Below are 16,126 nucleotides of genomic sequence, written 5' to 3'. Positions count from 1 at the left end.
ATAGAAGAATTTTAGTTAAAAATACAAAAAAAAATTGAATTTTGGAAAAGTTAAAAAAATGTTTTCTGAAATTCAATTATTTTCAAATGTTATAAAAATTCTTCGTAGAATTTCAATTATGTTCAAAAATTAAAATAAAATTGTCGTCAAAATTTCAATTATCTTTATAAATAATAAAATCCTTCTTCGAAATTCAATTTTTTAAAAAATTTTAATAAAATTCTTGGTAAAATTTCAAAGGAATTCAATTATTTAAAATACAAGATTTCAAAAAATCTTTCGAAAAATATCAATTATTGAATTTAAAAAGATTTTTATAAAATTCGTCGCAAGAATTCAATTATTTAAAAAAATTTAACAAAATTCTTTTCAAGAATTCAATTATTTTTTAAAAATAATAAAATTCTTCGCCGAAATTCAATTATTTTTATAAACTTGGGTAAAATTCGTTGCAAGAATTCAATTATTTATATAAATAATAAAATTTTTCACAAAAATTCAGTTATTTTAATAAACTTGAATAAAATTAAATTATGTTCAAAAATTAAAAACTAATTCTTGTTAAAATTTCAAGTATCTTTATAAATAATCAAATTCTTCTCTGAAATTCAATTATTTTCGAAAAATTTTAATAAAATTCTTGGGAAAATTTTCATTATTTTCAGAAATAATAAAACTCATCGCAGGATTTTAATTATTTTTAATACAATTTTAATTGAATTCCTCGAAAAATGTAATTATTCTTAAAAATTTTAGTAAAATTTCTTGATAAAATTTTTTATGTGAATTCAATTTTAACAAACATTCAATTATTCAATAAATTATTTATTTTTTAATTTAAATAATTGAAATTTTTTTGACTTCGGTGAAGTTTACAACGTTTATGATCAACGATTAAACGAAAAAAAATATTTTTTCTAACAAAAATAACAAAATATTTTACTCACAAATTTTTCTTTTTCAAATTAATAAATACAAATAATTATGCAAATTATTTTTTATATAAAAATATAAATAAAAAAATTCTTTTTCTTCTAAATCGTTGATTTTAAACGTTGTAAACTTCACCAATGTTTTTTTTGAGTAATTTTACTACTTGTAAATATAATTGAATTCTTGTCAAGGATTTTATTAGGATTTTTGTAAATAATTAACTTTTTTTTTAAATTTTATGGTAATTTAAATTATTAAAATTTGTTGAATTTCAAAAAGGTTTAAATTTGAATGTTTTGAAGAATTTTAATTCCTACCGAAAAATAATAATGATTAAATATTTATTTAGAAAATAAGTTATTGATGTTTTCGAATAATTTTACAATTAAAGAAATTCACAAATAAATGTATTAAGATTATTTTTTTTGAGTATCTAATAATTTTTAGAGTGAAATATTTTTATTTTATTTTATATATACTTTACTTATTTTTTTTTATTTTTTATTTTAAAGTGAATATTTTTTAGGGTCAGGGAAAAAGTGAAAATTTTTTCTTGAAATCAGGGAAAAGTCAGAGAAAAATAAAATTAAATATTTGTGGTAATCCTGATAGAATCAATCAATTCCAGGATACTTATTCTGCATAAAAAAATAAATTTTCATTTATAAATAAATAAATTTCTTTGAAACATTCACATTTCCGTTCTGTTTATACAACATTTTATCAAAAATAAAAATTCCCATTTGTAATATTGATGAAAAAGCATTACGACAGACTTGATAAAGACATTGAATAAAGATCGATCTTTGAGTAATTGATGATCAAGAATTTTCCGTCGTTCGATAATTTTGTTTGTGCGTAAAGCATAGATAATTAATCAAATTATTCCATTACAGATACGTATAGAGTTATATCCATTTACCATTAGACAAATTGTTGATCATGGCTTTTGAAATTATTTTGTTCTCTCAAGAGTACTATACCATTTGCTCAGGAAATTCATCTTCAATACGTCCATTGATCGAATCACATTGGATATAATCCCTTAAACACATGAGCAATTCCACGGGAAGTGATCTGAAGAATTTTCGATGATTTTAGCAATATTAATAATACTTACCGAATTTGTTCCCTTATATACATTGAATAAAAATGTATAAAAGTTTTTTCAAAATTTTCAAAACTTTTTGAGTTACCGCTTACTCAAAATTTTGGTCGGTTTTTCAAAAGAGGCACATAACTTTTTTCTTTGTTAACCGATTAAGATAATTTTTTTTGGAAAATACTTATAATAAGAAGCACTTTAAAGAAAAAAATAAAAAGAAAAAAAAATTTTTTTTTTTGCCCGAAAAAATTTTAAAAAAATTTTTTGAATCAAAATTTTGAAAAAAATACCTCTTCGATTTGAAATTTTTTTTTCTGTAGTTATTGTCTATAAAGTCAAGAATACTTCCTATAAATTTAATTATGGGACAACAGTAACTTTACGAGAAAAAAAATAAAATGTCCAGCGCGGCATGCCGGGACTCGTGAATGTATTCGCTTATGGCGGCGCAAGTATCGTTCCAAATCACTCTACAAGTCACAATTTGTTGCCAAAACGATTTTTCTTTTTTTCTAAATCTTCGTAATTAAGTTTTTTATCGATCTCTCGAGCCCGGTTTTAAAATTTTGTTTTTAAACATTTTTTTAATAACAATAAATTTTAAAAAAATCATAAAATCGTAAAATATATTTTTTTCAGCTTCAATCATTCAGAAAATTAATCAAAAAACCTATTAAAAGAATATGTTTAAATGTTTCTGATGTATAACAAAAGTATACCAATTTATTAAATTGTTTAAACAATTAATTGTTATTTCTTTCCTAAACTGTACTTAAGGTTAGAAATTTCTAGTTTTTTCTCAATTGTTCAATTTTTCAGGAGTAAAACATCTACATTTGAAAAAAACCAAATTATTTATTTATTACATTGTTTGAACAATTAATTGTTGTTACTTTTTCATAAAATATACTTAGGGTTTGAAAATTCTAGTTTTTTCTTAATTGTTACAATTTTTCATGAGTAAAACATCTACTGATGATAAGAAATAAAAAATTATTTATTATAAAACTGTTTAGCCAATGAATTGTTGCCATTTTTCATAAATTGCACTTAGGGCTAAAGTTTCTAGTTTTTTCAAAGTACAATTCATTAAAAAATAAAAAACTATAAATTAAATAATAAGGTTCTAGTTTTAAGTTCAGTAAATTGAAAACTTTACAAAAAATAAATTGTTTAAACAATGTTTAAATAATTAATTTTTAGTTTTTCTTTTATTCTTGAATGTTTTAGTTACAAAAAATGCACAATTAAAAAAACTAGAAGTTTCTAACCCTAAGTACAATTTAGGAAAGAAATAACAATTAATTGTTTAAACAATTTAATAAATTGGTATACTTTTGTTATACATCAGAAACACTCAAACATTCTTTTAATAGGTTTTTTGATTAATTTTCTGAATGATTGAAGCTGAAAAAAATATATTTTACGATTTTATGATTTTTTTAAAACTTATTGTTATTAAAAAAATGTTTAAAAACAAAATTTTAAAACCGGGCTCGAGAGATCGATAGAAAACTTAATTACGAAGATTTAGAAAAAAAGAATAATCGTTTTGGCAAAAAGTTGTGACTTGTAGAGTGATTTGGAACGAAACTTGCGCCGCCATAAGCGAATACATTCACGAGTCCCGGCATGCCGCGCTGGACATTTTATTTTTTTTCTCGTAAAGTTATTGTTGTCCCATAATTAAATTTATAGGAAGTATTCTTGACTTTATAGACAATAACTACAAAAAAAAAATTTTTAAATCGAAGAGGTATTTTTTTCAAAATTTTGATTCAAAAAATTTTTTAAAAATTTTTTCGGGCAAAAAAAAAATTTTTTTTTTCTTTTTATTTTTTTCTTTAAAGTGCTTCTTATTATGAGTATTTTCCAAAAAAAATTATCTTAATCGGTTAACAAAGAAAAAAGTTATGTGCCTCTTTTGAAAAACCGACCAAAATTTTGAGTAAGCGGTAACTCAAAAAGTTTTGAAAATTTTGAAAAAACTTTTATACATTTTTATTCAATGTATATGAGGGAACAAATTCAGTAAGTATTATTAATATTCCTAAAATCATCGAAAATTCTTCAGATCACTTCCCGTGGAATTGCTCACATATATTTTATTCCTAATGAAAACAGAACTCTCGAATCACCTCGATTTTCATCTTGAGTCATTGCCATTTAATCGCTCTGAGTCTCAGTCTTGGACGTCTCTCTTGTGTTAAATATTGCCGGCATAAATTTTAGTGATTCTTCAAACGGCTGCGAAGAGAGAAAGAGAGAAAGAGAGAGAGAGAGAGAGAGAGAGAAACAGGCAGAGAGAACAAACGTGATCGACGATCCACGATCATTGATCGGGATCGATAGTTTACTGCACACGGAAATTTGCACATTCGATTTATCGATGATAATTGAAAATTATTTGGTAATAAGGCTGATCGATTGCAGAACGTTAAGTTGTGTGTTTATTTTCATTTTGTGTTTCAGGGCCGCATTTATATAGAAGGTGTATTATTACTTTTTTTGGGAGGGGGCTTTGTCCACTTTGCCTTCTTGTTCTTTCACTCTCGCGCGTGCATCTTTCCACCTATATTCAAGCGAGGCGTCTTAGCAGGGTCAGGTCGACCAATAAATCCCAATACGCCATGGTTCGTCCCGCGAGAGAGCAGCAGTTTTACAATTCATGAATTTATTATGGGCACCAGGCACATACCGAGAGGGCACTGCTATTGATTTATCGTTACACTCTTCGACCAACTCTATACAGACTTTGCTGTTTTTGAATGCCATCAGTTTTCTGATGAAACCGCGTGTGAACTTGTTTTTTTTTTACAAATCAGGCCTTGGATAGTTTGACTTTTTAGACTTTTTTCGACTATTTTTAGAAGAAACAAATTTTTTCAACTTATTTTTACGAATTACGACTTTTCTCCCAAATACTGCAACAAAATACCACTTTTTTGGATATAAAATAACAAATTATAATGACAGGGTGGCCACATGTCAGTAAAGTCAGGGAAATGTCAGTGAAACAAAATTTTTGTCAGTAAAATCAGGGTAAATGTCAGGGAAACAAATTTTATGTCAGTAAAGTCAGAGAAATGTCAGGAAAAAAATTTTTGTCAGGGAAATTAAGAAAATTGAGGATTTTTTCGACTTATTTTCAAAAATTGCAACAAAATACCACAATTTTTAGTAAAATAGTGCAACTTATTTTGATTTTTATAATGCAAAAAATAACTATAAACAAATCTTTCAAAAATTGTTTGTGAATCATTTTTTAATATAATTAAATTTTTCAAATCTTTCTATTATAACTTTTTGAGTAGATGAAATTTTGTAAAATTTAATTGCAAATATTTAATTTATTTACAATTTTTGAAAATCAATTTTTGAAGAATTTTAATTGCAAATTTTGAAAATTATTGAAATATTAAAAATTTTAATGTAAATTCTTTCAAAGGAAAATTTAAAAATGAAAATTAATAAAAATAAGCTTCTAATATTCTAAAATTTAATATTTTAAGTATTTTCAATTACATATTTCCAAAAATTCAATTACCTACATACAAAAATTGAATTTTTTAAAGCTCTTAGCTTCGTAAAACTCGAAAATTCGATTGTCTGCTAATTGGCGGATGGAGTTTCCTGATTAATATCTTTTCCAAAATTATTTTATTAATGAAAATTCTTGTAAATAAACATCTAATGAACAAAAGGCATCAACAAAATCAATTGTTTATTAACAATTTAATTTTTAAAGCTATTAACTTCGTAAAAGTCGAAAATTCGATTGTCTGCTAATTGGCAGATGGTGTTTCCTGACTAATATTTTTTCCATAATTATTTTACAAAACTACATTCTTATAAATAAACATCTAATAAACAATAGACAACATAAAAATGCATTGCTTATTAACAATTGAATTTTCTAAAAGCTCTTAGCTTCGTAAAACTCCAATTAGCAGACAATAGAATTTTTTGGTTTTACTAATCTAAGAGCTTTTAGAAAATTCAATTGTTAATAAGCAATGCATTTTTATGTTGTCTATTGTCCATTACATGTTTATTTATAAGAATGTAGTTTTGTTAAATAATTTTGGCAAAATTACTAGTCAAAATACTCCATCCGCCAATTAGCAGACAATTGATTTTTAAGTTGTCAATTGTTTATTAGATGTTTATTTACAAGAATTTACTTTAGTAAAATAATTTTGGCAAAATTACTAGTCAGGAAACTCCATCCGCCAATTAGCAGACAATGGAATTTTCGAGTTTTACGAAGCTAAGAGCTTTAAAAAATCCAATAGTTATTAAACAAATGATTTTTATGTTAAATTATATTCTTAGAATATTTATATTCAACTCTATAGTGTCAGAAATTATCACGATAAAGAAAGAATGAAGAATGGATCATTTCGTATTATTCAGTGGCGACGACTATGGATTTGTCAAGTGTCTGATGGCGGATGGCGGGCCGCTAGCTTCACGGCACCCCAAAATACGAACATAATATTATTCTTTCTCCACTGTGTTTATAGTGATACTATTTCCATTGCTAATATGCACTATTTTCTTAATTTACTATTTACAATAGAAATATGCATGAGAATTGATCGTAAAAAGATTTATCGTAGGTGTGAATATTGTGCGCAGGTCATATGGATAATGAATTTATGGTGAAGCTCTGATCATTATCTGGCTATCATGTATAAGTTTATTTGCGTTTTCTGATTAAAGAATCAAGAGATGAAAAATGAGCGGGACTTGGTGGGTTCAGTGACCTAAACTGGTTCGGAACAGGTGGTCGTTTTCAATGTGCCGGAAGTGCAAGCAAGTATCAAAAGGGGTCATGATTCGTTTGGCTTGTGAAATTAACTTCCACCTTGGGTGCATTTCAAAATCTCGCAAGATCGATTCACGTTCTCATATATAGAAATCTCTTGCATGAAGTTCATTAATCAAGCAACGCCCTATGTTGGAATGCCTTCAGTATTTCGAGAGTTGCAGTCCATTTATCACAGTTGTGTTGGAAACGTATTTGTAGTCAGTGGCCGTGCGCCCGCTTCGCTAACAAGTGGATGCGCTGTCCCCGTGGATGATGTAGCACCGGCTAGCACGGAACCCCTACGGCGACTGACACCTTCAACCTTACAATCCGAAACCCCGAACTTACACTCGACCCACTGAACTTTTCATAATGTAATTTCTAAATAGATAACAAAAAAAGAAAGAAATTCGAGATTAGGAAAGAATCTTTCTAATTTATGGGAATTTTTTGAAATCTGTAGTTTTTATTGATTTTTAAAATGTGAAATATTTTTCATCCTGGTTCCTGCACTTTATGTTTGATTCAGTGAAGATTTGTTTCATTTCAAATCAGTGAATGGGGTTTCTTTGATGAATAAGTGATTTTTAAAAATTGTTGAATTTTTTGCAAAATCGTAGAGAAACATGTTTGCCATATGTTGAAATATTGAACTGGATCTTTTATAAAGGTCAGTTCGGCTTGTATTGAGGATCAGGATATCGTTAATCAACATCCAAAAGGGCACTGTGTTCATTGCATTTTACATTTCATATGACCGAATCGACTTTCGATGAACGCATATTCTATTCTCGCGATTTCTGTTGTTATATTTTAAGCCTTTACCATGCACTTGATTATCAATCATAATTCTATTTTATTCAAATACAATCTTTTCTATATTCTCTGCACTTTTGATTACACCAAGATTCAATCTAATAAACCTTTAAATTGTCTGTTTCTCATCTTCAACGTATTTTATTTTCTAAAATATTTCAAGACTGTTTACAAATAGTTTGATTTGTTCAAGTTGCTACGCAACCTGAAAAACCTGAAAATGTCAAAAAATTTTATAAACCATGAAAAAACCTCGAAAAGTCAGGGAATTTCGATCGAAATTCTGGAAAATTGTTATTGTGTTTATTCTTGAAATCTAATTTTACTTCAATATTTCAAAATTAATTCAATTTTAAAAGAGATAAGTTTACAATTTTTATAAATAGATAAACTTCAAAAGATTTTAATTTGAAATATTGTAAAATTTCAATTTTAAATAAATTTAATTAGAAATTTTAAAAAACCTAGATTTTTAAAAAATTTTAATAACTAAAATTCTTTTGAAATTATTTTTTTATTATAACACTAATGTGTTATTAGTTAAATTTTTTAATATAATATATTTAATTGATTATTGAAAATAATCGATTTACAGAAGAATTTTAGTTAAAAACACTAAAACAAATTGAATTTTTGAAGCAATTACAAATGATTGCAGAAATTCAATTATTTTCAAAAATAGTAAAATTCATATCACAAAATTCAATTATTTTCTAAAATTTGAATAAAATTCTTGGCAAAGTTGTAATTATTTTCCAAAATTTTTCTCAATTCAATGATTTTTAATATCTACTACTTTAATAAAAAAAACTCCAAATAAATTTAATTAGTTAAAAAAAATTTTAATAAAATTTTACGTAAACATTTCATTATTTTCATAAATATTAAAACTCATCGTAGACTTTCAATTATTTTTAATACCATTTTAATAAAACTCCTCGAAAAATGTATAATTATTCTTAAAAATTATATTAAAATTAATCAAAGAAATTCAATTATTTTAAAAACTTTTGCAACAATTTTTTTATTAAAATTAAATTAAACATTTTTAATTAAATTTCTTCAAAAAATTAAATTATTTTCAAAAATCTTAATGAAATTCTTTGTAACAATACAATTCTTTTCAAAACAATATTAATAAAATTCTAAAAAGGAAAATTAATTTAAATTTGTCAAAATTTAATTATTTTCAATGTCTAGTATTTCAATAAAATTTTACAAAAGAATTCAATTCAATTCAATTCTTTGGCCAAGTTCAATTATTTTTAATACCATTTTAATGAAATTTCTCGAAAAATGAAATTATTCTTAAAAATTTTATTAAAACTTATCAAGATAATTCAATTATTTAAAAATTTGTTTATAAAATTATTTATGATAATTCAATTTTGAAAAACATTCAATTATTTAATAAAATATTTAGTTTTGTATTTAAATAATTGAAGTCTCTTTGAGTTTTCTAATAAATATTGATTTAAAAATGAATTTTAGTTAACATTTTAGATTATAATTGAATATTTAAAACATTATAGCGTGAATTTTTAAAAATCATTGAATTTTAAAAAGGTTTCAAATTAAAAACATTAAAATTCTGAATTTTTCACACTTTTTATTAACAATTCTGTAGAATTAATTTTTATATAAAACATGAAGAAAGCGATGACTCCGAGTTGAAGACTCGGAGTGATCGGTATATCTTCATGATTTATATTTATTAAAAATGTAGTTTTTTAACCTGGAAAATCGCAATTAAGTAATTAATGAAAATATTTTGTTGATTTTAATGTTTGAAACTTGAGGATTTTACTTAAAAACTTTCTTTTTTATTAGACAATTTTCAAAAATTTATATCGATAAAATAAATAATATATTTATCGCGCAATTAATTATTATAAAGGTGAAAAAAAATAGTAATAATAATCACAATCTCTGTAATTTAATTTATAATTGGTAATAACACTTTAAAAATCCTCATCTCACGAATGAAGTTGAACCAGGTGAAATAAGAACGTGTCATGGGGGTGTAAACGAGTTTCGTGGCTGTCTGTATCTAATGCGAGCGATGCATTAATGGCGAGGTGTCTGAGAGCTCACATAATGTACGCGTGCGTTGATTTTCTTTTCTCTGGTTCTTCAGAGGCTCTTATTCTTTGTGCCGCTCACTAAATAAAAGAATGAAAAAGAAATGGAACAAAAAAAAAATAATAATAATAAATAAATAAATAAAACAAAGAAAAGAAAAATTGAAAAAATTAAGAATCTCAGAGCAACCATGCTTATTGAAAACAGCTCTCCACCCTCTAGTTGCCGACTTTGATGGGTTACAGAATTTGGCCTTTGCGATTCTAGACATTTAAACTCCTCCCAACATTTTTTTTTACTCTTTCTTTCAAAGTGCATTCACTTCTTTTCGCATTAATTTAAAGTGAACAAATTAAAGATTCAGTTTCGCCGCTGTTCTGTTATTCATCTTCACTTCTTCTTAAGTAAACGGGTCAATTATAGTTTTTCAAATACAATGCAAAAAAGTGGTAATTTTTACAAATATGCAAAATTGATTTCTATTTTCTTTTTAAATTTTTTGACAGAAATTTTGGAACGCGTGAATTTTCATATAATTATTTGACACAAAAACATTTAACGCAGACTTTAAATTATTTTTAATACAATTTTAATGGATTTCCACGAAAAATGTAATTATTCTTAAAAATTATATTAAAATTTATTAAAGAAATTCAATTATTTTAAAAACCTTTGCTACAATATTTTTATTCGAATTTAAGTATTATTTTCAATACAGTTTTAATTAAATTTCTTCAAAAAGTTAAATTATTTTCAAAAATTTTAATGAAATTCTTTGTAACAATACAATTTTTTTTCAAAACAATTTTAATAAAATTCTACAAAGAAATTTAATTTATTTTAAAAATTTGTCAAAATTCAATTATATTAAATGTCTACTATTTTAATAAAATTTCACAAAAGAATTCAATTATTTAAAAAGAAATTTTAATAAAATTCGTCTCAAGAATTCAATTATTTTCAAAAATAACATAATTCTTCGCAGTAATTCAATTATGTTCAAAAATTTACAAAAATTCTCGTCAAAATTTCAATTATCTTTATAAGTAATAAAATTTTACTACGAAATTCAATTTTTTTAAAAAATTTTAATAAAATTCTTGTCAGAATTTTAATTATGTTTGATACAATTTGCATCAAATTTCTCGAAAAATGAAATTATTGTTAAAAATTTTATTAGGAGAATTCAATTATTTAAAAAGAAATTTTAATAAAATTCCTCTCAAGAATTCAATTATTTTCTAAAATTTACAAAAATTCTCGTCTAAATTTCAATTATCTTTATAAATAATAAAATTTTTCTCCGAAATTCAATTTTTTTTAAAAATTTTAATAAAATTCTTGTTAGAATTTCAATTATTTTTAATACAATTTTCATTAAATTTTTCGAAAAATGATATTATTCTTATAAATTTTATTAAAATTTGTCAAGAGAATTTAATTATTTAAAAATTTGTTTATAAAATTCTTTATGAAAATTCAATTTTAACCCCTTCACTGTCAGTGGGCTCTATACGGCCATCGAAAAAAAAGACATTTAAAAGTTAACGAATCTGGCTAAAAATCCTTACTCGGGGGTTTTCGGGGTCGCTGAATCCAAATCTGTTGTCAAAAATTCAAAATTCAAAATGGCGGCTTCAAAATGGCGCCCAAAAAAAATTTTTAAGTTAACGAATTCGTTAACTTTTTAATTTTTTTTGGTCGATATTTTGAAGCCGCCATTTTGAATTTTGACTTTTCGACCACGGATTTTGAATCAGTGACCTCAAAAACATATAATATGACAATATCATGATTTAAAAAAAAAAATTTTTTTAAACACTTATACGGCACAAAAACTTTATTTTCACTCGACTGTGAAGGGGTTAAGAAGCATTCAATATAATAAAATATATATTTTTGTATTTAAATAATTTAATTTCTCGTAGAATTTTTTAATAAATATTGATTTAAAAATGTATTTCAGTTAAAATTTTAGATTATAATATATTGAAAGCATGGATTTTTAGAAATAATTGAATTTTCAAAAAGTTTTAAATTAAAATCTTTGAAAATTGAAACTTTTCATACTTTTAATTAAGAATTCTGTATAAATAATTTTATATATTTAAATTTTATTTAAATTTTTTGACAGAAATTTTGGAACTCGTGAATATTTTCGAAATCTTATTTCTTATAATTGTTATTTGACACAAAAACATTTAACATAAATTTAATTTCACATGAAATTCATTTGACATAAATGTCAGTAAACATAATATTTATTTAACATATTAAATTTCATTTGACTTAAAATTCACTTGACATAAATTTAATTTAGTAGGTTTAAAATTCATTTGACATAAGTTTCATTTTACTTTAAAAGTCATTAAAAAAATTAATATTTAACATAAAATTCACTTTACATAAATTCACTTTATATAAATTTAATTTGACTTAAAGATCATTTGACATAAAAAATAGGTGTGAATTTTAAAATTGGCTAATCATAATTTTTTTGATAATATCTGACTGGTTACTTTTAAATTTCGCGCCAATATTTTTATGTCAAATGCCATTTATGTTAAAAGAAATTTTACATCAAATGATTACTTTTATGTCAAATAATCTAAATGTTAAATGAAATACATGTCAAATGCATTTTCTGGCAAGTAGTTATATTTATGCCAAATTAATTTTGTGTCAAAAAATATTTATATCAAATGAATTTTATGTCAAATAATGATATTTATACCAAATTAATTTTGTTTAAAAAAATTTATATCAAATGAAACTTATGTCATTTGAAATTTATGTTAAATGAAATTTATATCAAGTGATTTTTACGTCAAATGGAAATTATGCTAAATTAATTTTATACCTAATGAATTTAATGTTAAATGACGTTCGTGTCAAATGAAATAAAATTTATGTCAAATGAGTTTTGTGTCAAATAGATTTTATGTCAAATGAAATTATTGTTATTATTATTTATGTTAAATTGTTTTATGTCAAATAAAATTTTGGTAATATTTATGCGTTCCGAAAATTTTAAAATTACAGTCATCTCTCGATAAATTAAACTTTCAATAAATTAAAGTTGATTTTGTGGCCCTAGAAAAAATTTTCATACTTAAAACATTCGATAAAAGAAATAAAATGAAAACAAATATAAATCCAAAATCCGAATACTATACAATCTTTAAATAAATTATGCAATAGGGATTATTAATTGCATCAATTTTTTCTTATAAGAAACTTGAAGATGAGAGAAGAGGTCGGTTTACACTTAACTCGAAACATTGAAGGGCATGAGACTGCTTAAGAAAGCGCGAGAGTCAGGACAGCTGTGTAATTACCAACTCCTGAATAACGTTGTTCATTTGAAACACCCTCTACCTTTTGTATACCCCCAAGAAACAAAAATTTCTTGTTCATGAGAGAGATCGTTCGCATTATATACACGTGGAGAAAAAAGAATACATTGTGAATGTATGAACCATTTCATTTCATTCGAAAGGCATTCCTGCAATTCATACAAATAACATGAGAAAAAAGGGCGGTCAAGGGTGGGAAGAAGAAGCAGAGGGATTTGGCACGACTCGGTCTCGCCTCTAAATTAGTAATTGCAGCCTCCGTGACGTAGGGTGCTTTGCAGAAAAAAAGCATCTGTAATCTGTAATGCCACGAGGTCATGAAGCTCAATGTTAAAGTGAATATCCGCTTGGCACGATGAGTTCACCCACAACCGCGAATGAATAGTGTTTATTTTATTTATTGAATTTGGAAAAAAAAAGTTTTTTCGATTATTTCTTTAGTTTTTATTTAAATTAATAGGAAAAACTAAATACAGAAAAAAATTTTTTTGAAACAAGTACATTTTGGTTGAATCAATCAAATTGCTATAAAGTTGTAAAAGATTTCTTTGGTTTAACTAAAAATATTTGAAAAAAACTTATTTTTATTTATTTCATGGAATTTGAATTTCGCGCCATTATAACTGTGTGAGTTGCCGTCCAGATGGCATGAAAACTCTCCCATAAACGAGATAGAATTGATGATTTATAAGTATAATGATCAATAAATTTTTTTCCTAACATTTTAAATAATTTTTCTTTTTAAATGTTTAAAATTTTTAAATTAATGTACTGAAAATCATTGGAATTCTTGTAAAGTGTTTATAAAAAAAATTGAAAATACTTGAATTTTATGAAGAATTAAATTATTATCAATAATTGTAATAAAATTATTTAGGTAGTCAATTTATAAATAATAAAAAATCTTCGTAAAAAATTCAATTATTTTTATGTAAATAATAAAATTTTTATTAGGATTTCAATTATTTTCAATGCAAATTTAATTGATATCTTCGAAAATTTCAATTATTTTTTAAAATCTTGTAAAAATTCTTCGAAAAAATTAAATTATATTAAAAAGTTTAATAAAATTAAATTCAAGGATTCAATTATTTTTAAAAATAATGAATTTTTCGCTGGAATTTAATTATTTTAAATACAATTTTAATTGAATTCCAGGAAAAATTAAATTCTTTTTAATCATTTTTTTTTAATTTTTCGAAAGAAGTCAATAATATCAATAAATAATAAACTTTTCACTGGAATTCATTTATTTTAAAGACAATTTTTATAAAATTCTCCTCAAAAATTCACCTAATTTTTTAATTTTTGCAAAAATTCAATTATTTGTAGAAATAATAAATTTTTTCGCAAAGAATTAATTATTTTAAAAAGTTTTAATAAAATTCTATTCAAGAATTCAATTATTTTAAGAAATAATAAAATTGTCGATATTCTGAAAATCATTGAATTCTTGTAAAGTATTTATAAAAAAATTTGAAAGTAATTGAATTCATTTTAAGAATTTTGATAACATTTTTTCAATGATTGAATTCTTTCGAGAAAATGTAATTAAAATTGTATTGAACATAATTGAATTCTCGGAAAGATTTTTATTAAAACTCTTTAAAGTAATTGAATTGTTTTGAAGAATTTATTTCAATTTTCTTGGATGTAAAAGATTTCGTTTTTAATAAGTTTTACTGAAAGTTTTGAAAATAATTGAATTTTAAGAAGAATTTATTTTAAGTTTTTTAAATAATCATGTTTATTAATAATTGTAATTAATAATTTTTCTATTAAATTATATTAAAAGTATTCATAGAAAATTCAATTTTTTTAAACAATTTTATTAGAGGTTTTGTAAATAATTACATTTTTTTGAAGAATGTAATTTTTTTAAATAATTTTAATTGAAAACTTTGAAAATAATTGAAATTTACAAAGAATTTTATTAAAAACTTTTAAGAACAATTGAATTGTTTAGAAAAATTTTATTACAATTTTTAAAAATAATTAAACCTGTTAGAGAAATTTTATTAAAATTATCTTGAACATAATTCAATTTTTTCCTAGAAATTTTATTGAAGTTGTATTGAAAATAATTTAATTTTTCAAAAAAAATTTTATTATTTACAAAAATAATTGAATTCTTACCAAGAATTTGACAATTTATGAAAATAATTGAATTGTTTTGAAGAATTTTATCGGAATGTTTGAAAATAATTTAATTTTTTTAAGGAATTTTCTAAAGAATTTTGTAAATAATGATTTTTTTAAAAGAAATAAAAAGAAAAAAAGAAATTGTTAAAAGAAATTGTTGAAAATAATTGAATTTATATTAAAATTCTTGCAAATAATCGAATTTAATTAATCTAATAGTTTGGTCTAAACAACAATATTAAGTTTTTCTGTCCCTCACACTCTGAAGTAGTCTTTTTTATACTTTTGTTTTTTGTTAACTTTAGATAGATTGTACGTTATATTGTTATGTTATAATTATTTTTATTTTATAATTATTTCAAAATTGTAATGACAAATAGAAATCATCAGAATTTTTTTCACTTCGTTTCATTAAAAGACTAAAATTTTGTTAAATATTATGTTTTGTCAAATTGAAATTATGCAGATTTTTGTTCTTTACTTCTAAATAAAATTAGAAAATTGTTAAACAACTGTGATTAAGAAATAGAAAATTTATTTATTTTGCATTATTTTTCTTTATGAATCACAATTTTTTTAACAAAATTATTATTTTCTTTTAGAAAAAGAAGAAAAATATTTGCACAATTCCTATTTTTAATCTTATTTTTGGAACAGGATTTTCCACAGGAATTAAGACATTCAAAAATTTCAAATTCAAACCTTTTTTAAATTAAACAAATTATAAAAGTATTGTTATAAAACATGAAGATATCGATTGCTCCGAGTCGAAGACTCGGAGTGATCGATTTCTTCATGTTTTCTATTAATTAAAACAGACCGAGAGATAAAATCCTTTATTTTATTATAAGAATATTTTTACTGTAACTTTATCAAAAT

The sequence above is a fragment of the Leptopilina heterotoma genome, unplaced genomic scaffold (genome assembly GCF_015476425.1).
Source record: "Leptopilina heterotoma isolate Lh14 unplaced genomic scaffold, ASM1547642v1 Lhet_116, whole genome shotgun sequence".
NCBI lineage: Eukaryota > Metazoa > Arthropoda > Insecta > Hymenoptera > Figitidae > Leptopilina > Leptopilina heterotoma.
The sequence above is the reverse complement of the archived record's forward strand: the minus strand, read 5'-3'. Positions refer to the sequence as shown.